The 12674-nt window shown below is 31.9% G+C and overlaps 2 protein-coding genes across 17 annotated transcripts in view; one reads left to right on the top strand and one right to left on the bottom strand.

The window, feature by feature from the left end:
- LOC115238945 (5-hydroxytryptamine receptor 2A-like) overlaps window positions 1-12674 on the top strand; it is a 110393-nt gene that overhangs the window by 27416 nt on the left and 70303 nt on the right. The window contains exons 1-3 of one of the 16 annotated variants that reach the window (XM_029813169.1): window positions 3596-4411; window positions 4908-5006; window positions 5164-5242. The exons of 8 other annotated variants lie outside the window; for them this stretch is intronic. The gene's annotated coding sequence lies outside the window, so the exon portion shown is untranslated. 7 more of the 16 variants (XM_029813168.1, XM_029813171.1, XM_029813170.1 and 4 more) reach the window with 7 other exon arrangements.
- LOC115238941 (RING finger protein nhl-1) overlaps window positions 1-12674 on the bottom strand; it is a 198264-nt gene that overhangs the window by 128295 nt on the left and 57295 nt on the right. The gene's annotated exons all lie outside the window — the stretch shown is intronic.

Genomic DNA, 12674 nt, shown 5'->3' with positions numbered 1-12674 from the left:
ATTATCTTTCAAATGAGATCAAAATGATTGTAGTTCGCTCCATAGGTTTTGAAATAAACTAGTTTATAACCAATTTCAAATGTACCGAAAAATGTTTTTTCCGATATTGACGGTTATTCGAAAACCTATGGAACAAACTATTGTATAATAATTAATTGATAATAAATAAATTGAATATAAATAACATAATAATTAATTGATTACGTTTCATAACATAACCCTGTTGCATAATAAATATTAATAAGTTATTTGATTATATATATATATATATTCGTGTTTAAATACAATATTTTAAAAGCACATATTTTTAAATCACATGAGATAATCTGTGCTGATGCACTATATAGGTCACCATCAAGTATGCAAGTGCGCTTTAATTATCGCGATCTGCATTGAAGCCATTCATCGCACTGTATGAATTGCACTATAGATGATTTCTTTCTCTTATAGATCATCCGATAAAGATATTTCATTAGTACATTTTAAACACATCTGACCTACATCACTACGGATTTGATATGCTAAGCTGCCACCTGCGCCATGACTCTCCATAAATCTTCACTGTACAAGCGACCGAGACAAACTACGTCAGCTTCCATGCTGCGCCGAAGATCTGCAGCCATCTTGGCAGCCGAATTCAAACATTCAAAGGGTAAATTACGTAGCTAAGTTAGGATCGAGAAGAGAGAAGCCGGAATTTAATTATAGATCGATTAAATTGTCAGGTCTTATTAAACATATTCTGCAAAATCCAATCTGTGAGTTTCAGTTTCCAGTTTACCGTATAAAAACAAATAAAAGCATTCTATAAAATTATATATATTTATTTTATATATATATATATATATATATATTTTACGGTGTGAAAAACGACATATTGAAAATTGAACGGACCATTTCTAGAATATTTTCGTGTCATTTAAGGAGATATACACAAACGTCGCAACAATTTATATCTTTCAGCGTCTCTGATGTCATTCGTTGGCTCGCGTCGGCACATTAATTTTCGTTAAGTAAGTACAAAGTTTTAGACTCGTGCCGTTAAATTTCCAAGTGATCGCTTAAGTTATTAAGGGGTAAATATTTCCTACTTCATGCGTTGATTGCTCCTTGAATCAATTATTATGCCGCAACTCTCGTCCCAATGTCGTTAAACAATTAACTAATTAAAATGTTTTGTGATCCCTCTCTCAGTAACAATATATTGCGTAGCGGTAATTAGAGTATTATGAAGAAAATTGTGTATTATTAATTTTCCATAAGAGAATATGCTCTCCAAGTTTAAAATTATCCATCTATTTTATACCCGATATGATAAATTGAAACAAATTTCAATCCCAATTGTCACGTCATTAACTATTTTTTTTTTAGCCGAGCTTATTGACAACTTCTGGTTAACTTTGCTTTCAAATCTACAATAGATCGACTTGTGTATATTCTCTTCAAGACAACTCACTTCCAAATTCTTCATAATCACAGTATTACGCAACTGCATATTCAAAATATGTTTTTTAATTTTCTATGATATTTTTTTAAATCAAACATATATACACACATTGCTAGGTTTGCTTTTAATTAGTGTAGACGTATGAACCATATAAACGAAGTTACTAACTACGTAAAGTTTAGTTTAGACGTACTGTCTAACTTTTTCTGTAATAGCGGTTCTTAAATAATTTTTTGTAATAATTTTCTTCGTATAACGCGAATATTATAAATTGCAAAAATTATTAATTCCGTTGTTAATATTCAACAAAATGTATGCGACACGAAATGCTCTTTACGGTCCGCGTTAACGCATTAACGCTAAGATTAGCGATAAGATGACTATCTCTAAGTACTTAGCGCGATCAATATACATACACTGCTAATCGTATCTTACATTCCGATAGTTGCGGCCTCATAAAAGTAAATAAACCACGGGAGATATATCTCGTAGCGCGATTAAACTTCTAACAAACATGATGAAAAATTTAGAATATATTGGAAAATTTCATAATTGTTTGTCAATGCATATATTCTTTCTATTATTTCTTTTCAATATTTTATGTAAAGATATTTTTGTTTTTTTGATAAATTCAAAGTAAAATTCTTTAAAAAATATTTTTGCATAAAATAGGAAGGCGATCACGAATTTTCAAGCATACATTTAAGCGCACGCGAGGATCTCGAGCTAAACGGAATCTTTTCACAAGCGTTGAAAAATGGAGACTTATATCTTTTTCTATTGTGAAAAATCTTAAAGAATGCCAAAGTACTTTTTGGCATGAAACGTAGAGGCGACCGCCAGGAATTTTTCACTGTGTATACGAATGCACGAGCAAGAATACATGTACAAAGTTTCTTGGAGCTTGACTTTTAGAAAACTATTCTTTTCTCGCGAGAAGTCTTACAGATCGCCACTGCATTTCTTGACACAAAGATAAGATACAATTACATTGCTTACTCTTATTGTATATTGTAACATTTTTAATATTAAAACCAAACTAAGTTATGATATATTTCTTGCCATTTTCTTAGTTATATCCGCACAAGTAAAATTCTTTCTTAAGTTTTGCTTGTGTATATGTGCAATGCTGCAAAATACTTTATACGTATCTATCTAAAAAATATTAATTATTGTAACTATTTTTTAAAATATATTAAATATTTTAAGTGAATTTAAAGTGAAGTCTAGAATATTTTTACGTGCATTATAAAGCACAAAGATATAAAAATAGATCAATGAAGATAAATAAGAGCAATCAATTACAGCAATTAATATACAAATAATAAATTAAATAAGTTACAAGTTACTCACTCCATGGATGCTCCAACGTCGTTCAACGTTTTGCCAGGCTTCCTCTCTTGATCAACTTTTGCTGCTGCTTCACGGCACTCACAGAAGACTCATTCGCGAAATCACAGTTAATTAATCGCACGCGGACTAATCAATAGAATCGAGATTACACGCAAATTTCGCTATATTACGATAGGAGAATAAAACAAAAACTTGCACAAAGCTATGATTCGCTTTTCGGAAATTGCGCGACCAAAGTCACACGCTACTTACCGCGAAATAAATATTAATTATTAATAATTAATAATAAAACGGAATCAATTAGGACACGATTGTTATATCACGGCTTTCTCTCGCTTAAAATGTTCTCGTTCGAGTCTCGCTGCGCGAATCATAACAATACCACGTATGTAAACAAAGTTCGCTACGCAAAACATAAACATCGAACGAGGTATGCTAGGCCAATTCATTGCCGTATACGTCACGAAAGAAAAATATTTCATATGTTAGAATTATTTTACTATAAAATAAATATACGCCGAGTATATGTACGTGTATATTTCTGCTATATCACGTTGAAATCGACGATATGTGTATTACAAACACTTCGCGCTTTTCATCCGAAAATGGTATGCAAATTATATTTAAATAAGCAATAAATTTTCAAAGCGCGACGCGAGATATATTTAAATTCCGACATTAAAGAAATAATTATCACTTTAAAAATATATCGAAATAAAACAGTAATTTACATAATTGCTATTCTCTGTTGCTTCAATTTCTATTTTAATCGGGTGATACTGCTTCGATAAATAACTGTGTCGCCACGATAGTTTTACGAGTCGTATATCACAAGATTTATGGTCAATCGTACAAGCTGATAATCGTTAATAAAGGGAAATTCATGTCTCTCTTTCGGTACTTCTCGCGATCATATTACGAGATATAGTAACATAGAGAGTCGCACCGTTTCCTTCTCGCACGAGTCTCGCTACTTGAATGACAAAGTCGCCATTGGAATGGCAAGAAGCACATCGCGTATAAATTACGTAGTATAGGTTTTAACAAATCACCGATATGCGTTGAATATTTATAATCAACAAATATTAAATATTAATTTGCTCTTATTAATTAAACGCGTCTGTGAGAAAAACTAGCCTCGTACGAAAAGACTGGATGGAACCGCTATCGAGAAGATCGCCGAGATAGAATTTTATTGATAACGACGTGTAATACATGTCGACTTCATGAACAAACGTTGATAGAATAATAACAATTGTTTTGTGTCTCTCTGCGCGTAGATCTCTCTTTCCCCCTCCAGAGATACATTCTTTCCCTTTCCAAATACCGTCCGTCGTAGTGGAATGCTCCCCACTATGCCGCACTGACATACCTAGTATATAAACAAAGTATATAAACAAGGACGCGTTGTTATTTTCCCCACATTGTAACTTGTAACGTCACCCGGTTCGGAATTGATCTATTCCGTATTCGTTCTGCTAATGATTAAGAAATTCGAAAATAATATCGGCAGTCTTACTCTGATACCGCGAGAGTACTATCACGAGTCGCGTTAATGTACAGTATGCTATACGTCGTGAGCACTTTCGATTATAGACTGTATTATAGAAAGTAAATAATTATGAAAGATAGCAACCGTATGCCTTATATTATTTTTCGAAAGAAACGCATTCGTGAGAAATACCGCAAGATGCCAAACACGGTTCATTCCATATGAATATCACCAATAAACGATTATCGGTTCGCGCAATTAATTAATTCTTGCGATTAACGATTCGTAAGCGTACCAAGGTGACGATATTTATCAAAGATATTTCGCGTAATTTATATATTTAGGAATCAAAATGATAGGAGATAAGGATTATAAATTATTATCTCATTGTGATATTTAGAATAATTACTTCTTTAACAATACCTAGATTCGAATGTACTTTAACGCGCTTTGACTTTTTGGCTTTGATTTATGTTATTCGTCCATATAATTGTCGGATTAATAACGCGTAATAAATGACAAATCATAGAATCTGTTTATTCAAGAAACGAAAAATTATTAATAACTAATATAAAATTTAAGAAATAAAATATTTTCCACATATTTTATTTATAGTGTATATTAAATGTTTTGTCGTGGGAACGAATCAATTGTTATTTACACGTGGCCGTCTTATTGTCATTCACACAGCAAAACTCGAACAGCGCGTTTCAGGTATCATCTCACTATCCTTTGAGAGGAAGAGAAATGCGATTACAAAATGTGTAATTAATGTCAGAAGTGCTGTGTAAAGTGCCGCGTTATCGTCGTATTTTATTAATTAGTGCACGCGTAATTAAATGTTTGTTCATGAGTGTTGTTGTTACTAAAGAGCAGCAAAGGATGAACAAGCACACAAAGAGAAAAGGAGAAGGAAGTCCGGAGAAACATCGCGCGACGATAAAGCAACTGTCAGATAAGCAATTTATAACTTATTTAATTTATAATTTGGCAATTTTATGTAATATGTATCATATTATTTATGATATTGATTGCTCTTGTGTATCTTTGCCAATCTAGAATAATTTATTTTATATCATTGTATAATAATATAAACGTAAAATATACTAAATTTTTTTTAAATATACTCTACAATATGCTAGAAAAATTTATATTTAAAAAAAAAATTTTTTTGTCCAAATATTATATACATGATTTTTTATTAAATATTTTATTAAATGTCTTAAATGTTTAAAAGTCGAATGAAATATTTAGTTGTACGCAAGAATTATTCTTTGAAACATTAATTATCTAAAATATTGCTTTAAAAGTTTTATAGATTTATATTTTATAAATCAACATTCTGTGCGCATTATAACACCGTATCGGTGAGTGCCGACAAAATTCAATAGCAATTTTTATTTTTGATACATAAAGCTGATTTTTTTGCAGAAATGTTGGAACTTCTTAACTTTTTTGTTTGAGTTTGTATTTACACTTTGAGTTTGTATTTTTTACTATGATTTTAAATTTTCGTTCCTCAAATTAGTTTTAAATTTTTGTTCCAAGAACGCGATTAAAACTTTAAAGAGGTTACTCAAATATTCAATTTTCTTCAATTTTGCATGTTTTTTATTTTAGATTATCTATACCATAGTTATCTTATGTGTAAAATGCGAATATTATTTCTGATGTCGAGGCTTACTAAAAAGAAGAAAAAAAAATTTACAAAGACAAATTATGCTGCGATTTAATAAAACGCACCGGTGTAATAAAACAGTAGTTCCCCGGGAATTATGATCATCTAAAATCCACTTGCGATTTCTTCCGTTTTAACCGCCTGGTCTTAACTGCGCTTACAAACTGTTTTTATCCTTAAATGCATCTGGCTACCAATGGTAATATTATTAGCGTAAGAATCGAGATTTAAATTTTATAAATGTTTAATTAAAAACCTATAAGTCGCATTAGTTCAATTTAATCAAAAAATGAATGATGTCTTATAGATTCTCTCGTAGTATTGTATTATAAGTTTTTGTGTAGTCAGTTGGAATATATAAAAATATTCAAAGTTAAATATAAAAAATTTGTAGCAAAATGCAATCTAAAATTTTCGAGAAAAAAATCTACTTCAAAGCATCTGTGGGTAAAAGAAAACTGGGACGCCGTGTATTACGTATTAAATATTTGGTATGAAAATATATTTGGCAGAATGTGCGGAGCGCGAACGAGTGAAAAATTTCGCGATTTTCTCGAAAAAACACTCACATAAACGTGCAAAATTTTCTCAATTCTACTTTGAAAGTCATTGCTTTTCCGCGTAGTGTTCCCTATCTCGATTGCTTCACGTTTCGACATATGGCAATCGTTGTAGCCGTGCGCGAGATATCCTGTAATCCACTTCAAGGTCTTATATCTCGATTGCGCCGCTTGCATCAATTTACTTCTGCTCCTTCAATGAGAAAATTCACTTCGCGCGAATGGATAGAAGGATGCCTTGAGCGAAGGTTACTTCCCTAATTTCCATTTCTGAGCAGTTGCGCCGTAAACAAAATTGATTATCCAGCTAAACTAAGCAACCAGTCGATTGCACATTATACACACAGTTATTTTGTTTGATTTCAAACTTTGGCACAACTCAAGATAAAATTAAATAATAATTTCTATTATAAACAGTTTTATCAAACGGATCTTAATAAATAAATATATGTTTTTTCATTATCTTATTTTAATAATATATCATTATATATATGTTTGAAAATTTTTATAATAAACATTTTTACAAAGTAATTATTACATACATTTTCTTAAATACATGTTAAACGTGTTCTACAAAAAAATGTTTTCAACAAGCCCTTTGTAAGCTGAGGTTACAGTTGACCCAATTTCAGTAGCCTAAACGCTACCAGAATATTACGATGAGTCAAGGCTTAATAAATATTTCTATGCTGCTGGAATTTTGTGGACACTAATTTATATGCGGGAAAAACCGCATCAGAGAGGGACCGTTTCATTTTCGTCGCGGGGAAATAAAATATTGGTCGGGAAGAATGTATCGAGGGAGGCCGCCTCTGCCTCTGAGCTCGGGTAAAATATTGTGCAGAATTTTACGTTTAATCTGGACGCTGGAAATAACTCTCAAAGAAAAAAACAAAAAACGATTTGTCGTGGTAGGGGACAAGCATTTAATAACAAAAAGGAGTCGTCATTTTATTGAAACGAGGTGTTCTCCGTACTTGGAAAAAATATCTCACGAATAAACGCCGCAATTTTACTTCTCGTTTTGAAACACTACCAATGATACGCTCGATGTAATATGAATAGCGAGGTAAATAAGGGAGGATGATCAACATGATTTTAAGTAAACAGAACGCGAAGGAAAAGATCCCGGATATATTTTTCCACGCTCTTATACGCGATAAAGAAGTTTAGAAGTCGAGAAACATGGTGATTCGACTACGCACGAAATAGTCTTATCTCTGACATAATTTCTTTGATTTTATATGAATTGACATTTTCGCAATTTACATTTCTCGCTATTTTAGAATTATCCGATTCCCTTTGCATAAAAAAAAAGTTGTATTATGTTAATAAAATTGATCTATTATAATTGCGAATCTTACACATACACACACACATATATTTATTTTTGATAATATTTGACTATTTAAATAAAAGCTGTAAAATACATAATATGTTATGCAAATCCATGAAGTAAAGACTGTGCAAAAAATTATATAATTATTTACAGCTTCAAAAAATATATGAGACTTTAACAATAGGAATGGATCATCATAGAAAAATGATAGCTAAAAATGAAGAGAGAATTCAATTTCATTTTAAAAGGAAAAACACCACCTTTACACAACGCGAAAAGCACACATTGGCTGCAACACTCGAGCACGTACATCGACACTTTAACTCAGCTCGGCGTTTTTGCTTCGATTTGGCTCGCAACGTGACGAGAACAGCTATTGATTCTCACGATTTCAATTAGAAATTCTTAATGACGCGGTAAACGAATCTCTTGACAGCTAGCCGCGTGTTCAAAAACAATATATATATATATATATATAAACATTTGCAAGCACAAAATTTGAAAAAATCAACATCATATATTCTGTATGTTTTTTTATATATGACCTTTTCGTAATTATCTTTTCTAGAGAGAGACAAACAATATATCCATTTTCCAAATTGAATTGTTTTAGTTTTATAATACTCAAAAAAAAAAAATATTGAAGAAAACTAAGCAACCAGTCGATTGCACATTATACACACAGTTATTTTGTTTGATTTCAAACTTTGGCACAACTCAAGATAAAATTAAATAATAATTTCTATTATAAACAGTTTTATCAAACGGATCTTAATAAATAAATATATGTTTTTTCATTATCTTATTTTAATAATATATCATTATATATATGTTTGAAAATTTTTATAATAAACATTTTTACAAAGTAATTATTACATACATTTTCTTAAATACATGTTAAACGTGTTCTACAAAAAAATGTTTTCAACAAGCCCTTTGTAAGCTGAGGTTACAGTTGACCCAATTTCAGTAGCCTAAACGCTACCAGAATATTACGATGAGTCAAGGCTTAATAAATATTTCTATGCTGCTGGAATTTTGTGGACACTAATTTATATGCGGGAAAAACCGCATCAGAGAGGGACCGTTTCATTTTCGTCGCGGGGAAATAAAATATTGGTCGGGAAGAATGTATCGAGGGAGGCCGCCTCTGCCTCTGAGCTCGGGTAAAATATTGTGCAGAATTTTACGTTTAATCTGGACGCTGGAAATAACTCTCAAAGAAAAAAACAAAAAACGATTTGTCGTGGTAGGGGACAAGCATTTAATAACAAAAAGGAGTCGTCATTTTATTGAAACGAGGTGTTCTCCGTACTTGGAAAAAATATCTCACGAATAAACGCCGCAATTTTACTTCTCGTTTTGAAACACTACCAATGATACGCTCGATGTAATATGAATAGCGAGGTAAATAAGGGAGGATGATCAACATGATTTTAAGTAAACAGAACGCGAAGGAAAAGATCCCGGATATATTTTTCCACGCTCTTATACGCGATAAAGAAGTTTAGAAGTCGAGAAACATGGTGATTCGACTACGCACGAAATAGTCTTATCTCTGACATAATTTCTTTGATTTTATATGAATTGACATTTTCGCAATTTACATTTCTCGCTATTTTAGAATTATCCGATTCCCTTTGCATAAAAAAAAAGTTGTATTATGTTAATAAAATTGATCTATTATAATTGCGAATCTTACACATACACACACACATATATTTATTTTTGATAATATTTGACTATTTAAATAAAAGCTGTAAAATACATAATATGTTATGCAAATCTGAAGTAAAAAGACTGCAAAAAATTATATAATTATTTATAGCTTCAAAAAATATATGAGACTTTAACAATAGGAATGGATCATCATAGAGAAATGATAGCTAAAAATGAAGAGAGAATTCAATTTCATTTCAAAAGGAAAAACACCACCTTTACACAACGCGAAAAGCACACATTGGCTGCAACACTCGAGCACGTACATCGACACTTTAACTCAGCTCGGCGTTTTTGCTTCGATTTGGCTCGCAACGTGACGAGAACAGCTATTGATTCTCACGATTTCAATTAGAAATTCTTAATGACGCGGTAAACGAATCTCTTGACAGCTAGCCGCGATAAGATCGTTTAGTCGAATGTGCTTGACGCATTCCAATTTGATTTCTCGAACAATTTACGTGCGAATAATTGCAACGACTCAGACATTCGGTAAACTCATGTGTGATTACAAGGAAGGTGTAAAACGTATTTTGCTTCGTTCACCTTTTCGGATCAATGGACCTAACGCGCGTTCATAATTCGTAGAAAGTTTGACTTTAACAAAAAATTCCTAAGAACCTTCATTAAAAGTCTAATTACGGTCTACCACGACTTTAATGGAAATTTTCCAATAGGGCTTATTTGAGATTGCTTTAATTAAGGTCAATTAAATAAGAAGCTTTCACAAAACGAAGCAAAAATATGTTTTGCGTCATTGTTAACGGAGAACCAGTTATTCACGGATCATATTTTCCATTATGAAATCAATTCAATATTTTCTTATTTATAGAAAATAAAGCCGACGTAAATAACACTTCAAATTCTGAAGCGTGCAAACAAAACGTTAGCAAAATTTATATTAAAACTGTTATATGCGCATATACAAACAAACAAGAATTTGTCAGATGTGAGAGATATATATTTGTATTAAATATATTTATTTATTATTAAAGTTATTTTTTAATCAAGATTGGAAAAAGATGCCTGAGATATGTGAATAACATGCTTGAAAATATCCATACGAAAAGAAAAACAAGCCGCATTTATTACTAGCAACCTATGTAATGTAGTTTAAAAAAATTACAAAAAAAAAAAATATTGAAGACTTAAGCGTAATCATGTAAAAATGTGTAGGTTTAACTATACAAATCCCTCAATGTGTAAAAATATTAGAATTTAGATACGCCAATAGAGCAAATAATTATAAGGTTACTCTTTTTCTTCATTGTGTTATTGAAATTAGGATTCTATAAAAAGATTATAATTTATTATATTACAATTTCCACTTTCAATTAACGCATCCACGATAGAAGAAGATTACAATTGAGGACGTCTATCTATGAGATAGGGAACTGAGCTATAGATCATGGATGCGGGTTGTCGTCGTTAATCAAATTATGCCGTTTACGTTTCCAGGTAGCACATAACATCGCCACTATCGGTCGCCGAACTGTCTGCCAGACGATCCGAAATACATTATCACGAGATAGTGTAACACGTAGAACGGACTTCTTGCGAAGTGCTATCACTTCGAGAGAATCACTGATGAGGTTTGATTGACGTTACCGCGGAATAGCAAATACGCAAATATGAAAACGTTTATGCGGCAACTTATTAATGACAAAAAAAAATTTCTTATTTAAATGATTATTCATTTAATTTAATTCTTACATTCCGAAAATAAGCTTAAACGTATTACAAACTGCAAACAAATATTTACAAAGTCCAGCATTATTATATAATAAAATATATATATATATATATTTTTTTAAAGCATTTTCTAGATTTTTTAGAAAAAAAAGAGTAGATTTTATCGCAACATGATATTTAACTGCACATAATTTTGCTTTATATATCATTTGTAAATGCGGAGCAATTGTCTACTTATTTAATCTACTAGATATCTTGCACGAATAATACCTCGATTTAGAAATAATTTGCTGATTCTACAAATTGTACTGGATGATGAGTTTCCTGCTTTGACTTTATCCGTGCCACGCTTTGCTCGTGCAAGATACCAAACTTTACTTTCAGCTCTCTCTCTCTCTCTCTCTCTCCCCATACAAGTATATATTTTCCAGAAAGTAATTTGGTGCATAGTCTCTGAAGAGAGATATATAAGAGAATTCTATATAGCTAAAGACCTGTTTGCGCGCAGCGACGTTGAAGAGAGTTTGCTGTAATTACAGAAAATTAAAAATATGAGCCTCATAGAAAGTTATGTGTATCCCTGCGTGTGTGTAACAGCATGTTTGCTATATGTACCGTATATTTATGACGAATGCGTCGTAGGTTTAATTAACGTGCACCGCTTAAATTTCTAAATATTGTATAACACGTGTCATACTACAATAGAATATTATGATGTCGAGGAGAGAATTACGTCGGAAAACTAACAAAAGCTGATACTTGAAATAATAAACTGAAAATATATTTCGTAAATAAATGCAATATAACCAGCTTGAAAAGTTGAATAAAACAAAATATGAACAGCTTAAATTAAAAATAATAAAAAAAAGAAACAAATAACATTTTACAATTTTAGTTTAAAAAGAAATCTACATTCAAACATAAGAATAATCCAATAATAATTTCGAAATAAATAAGCTTCAATCCTTCTACTTCCAGCACTAAACAGCGTATATGGCATATATTCCTTTATAGATTACGTGAAACGGCGTAGAGGTTTCGCTATCTATCCCTCACAGAGGAAACAAACGAAACGTGTGGAAAAAAAATACGCAGGGAACGCGCAAACATGCTGGCTGCGGGAATGCAGGGCGAGTAGGGGGTGCGATACCCATAAGTGAGATTATACATCATTCTGTCAGACGAACATCGTCGGAGGTATTTACGGCTCAACGCGAGCCGTCTTCGAAACGCGCACGTGATGGCACATTTTTTCTCGTTTTCTCTTTTCTATTTTTTTTTCTCCTGCTTTTTCTTTCCTTCCTTTATCTATCTCGCAAACCGTCAACTGATCTCGATCGTCATTCGCGCCTTCGTTTCTCGATATCGTTTCAAGGCGCGATTCGCACGACGCT

The sequence above is a fragment of the Formica exsecta genome, unplaced genomic scaffold, assembly GCF_003651465.1.
Source record: "Formica exsecta isolate Colony F162 unplaced genomic scaffold, ASM365146v1 scaffold363, whole genome shotgun sequence".
Lineage (NCBI taxonomy): Eukaryota > Metazoa > Arthropoda > Insecta > Hymenoptera > Formicidae > Formica > Formica exsecta.
The sequence above is the reverse complement of the archived record's forward strand: the minus strand, read 5'-3'. Positions and strand labels throughout refer to the sequence as shown.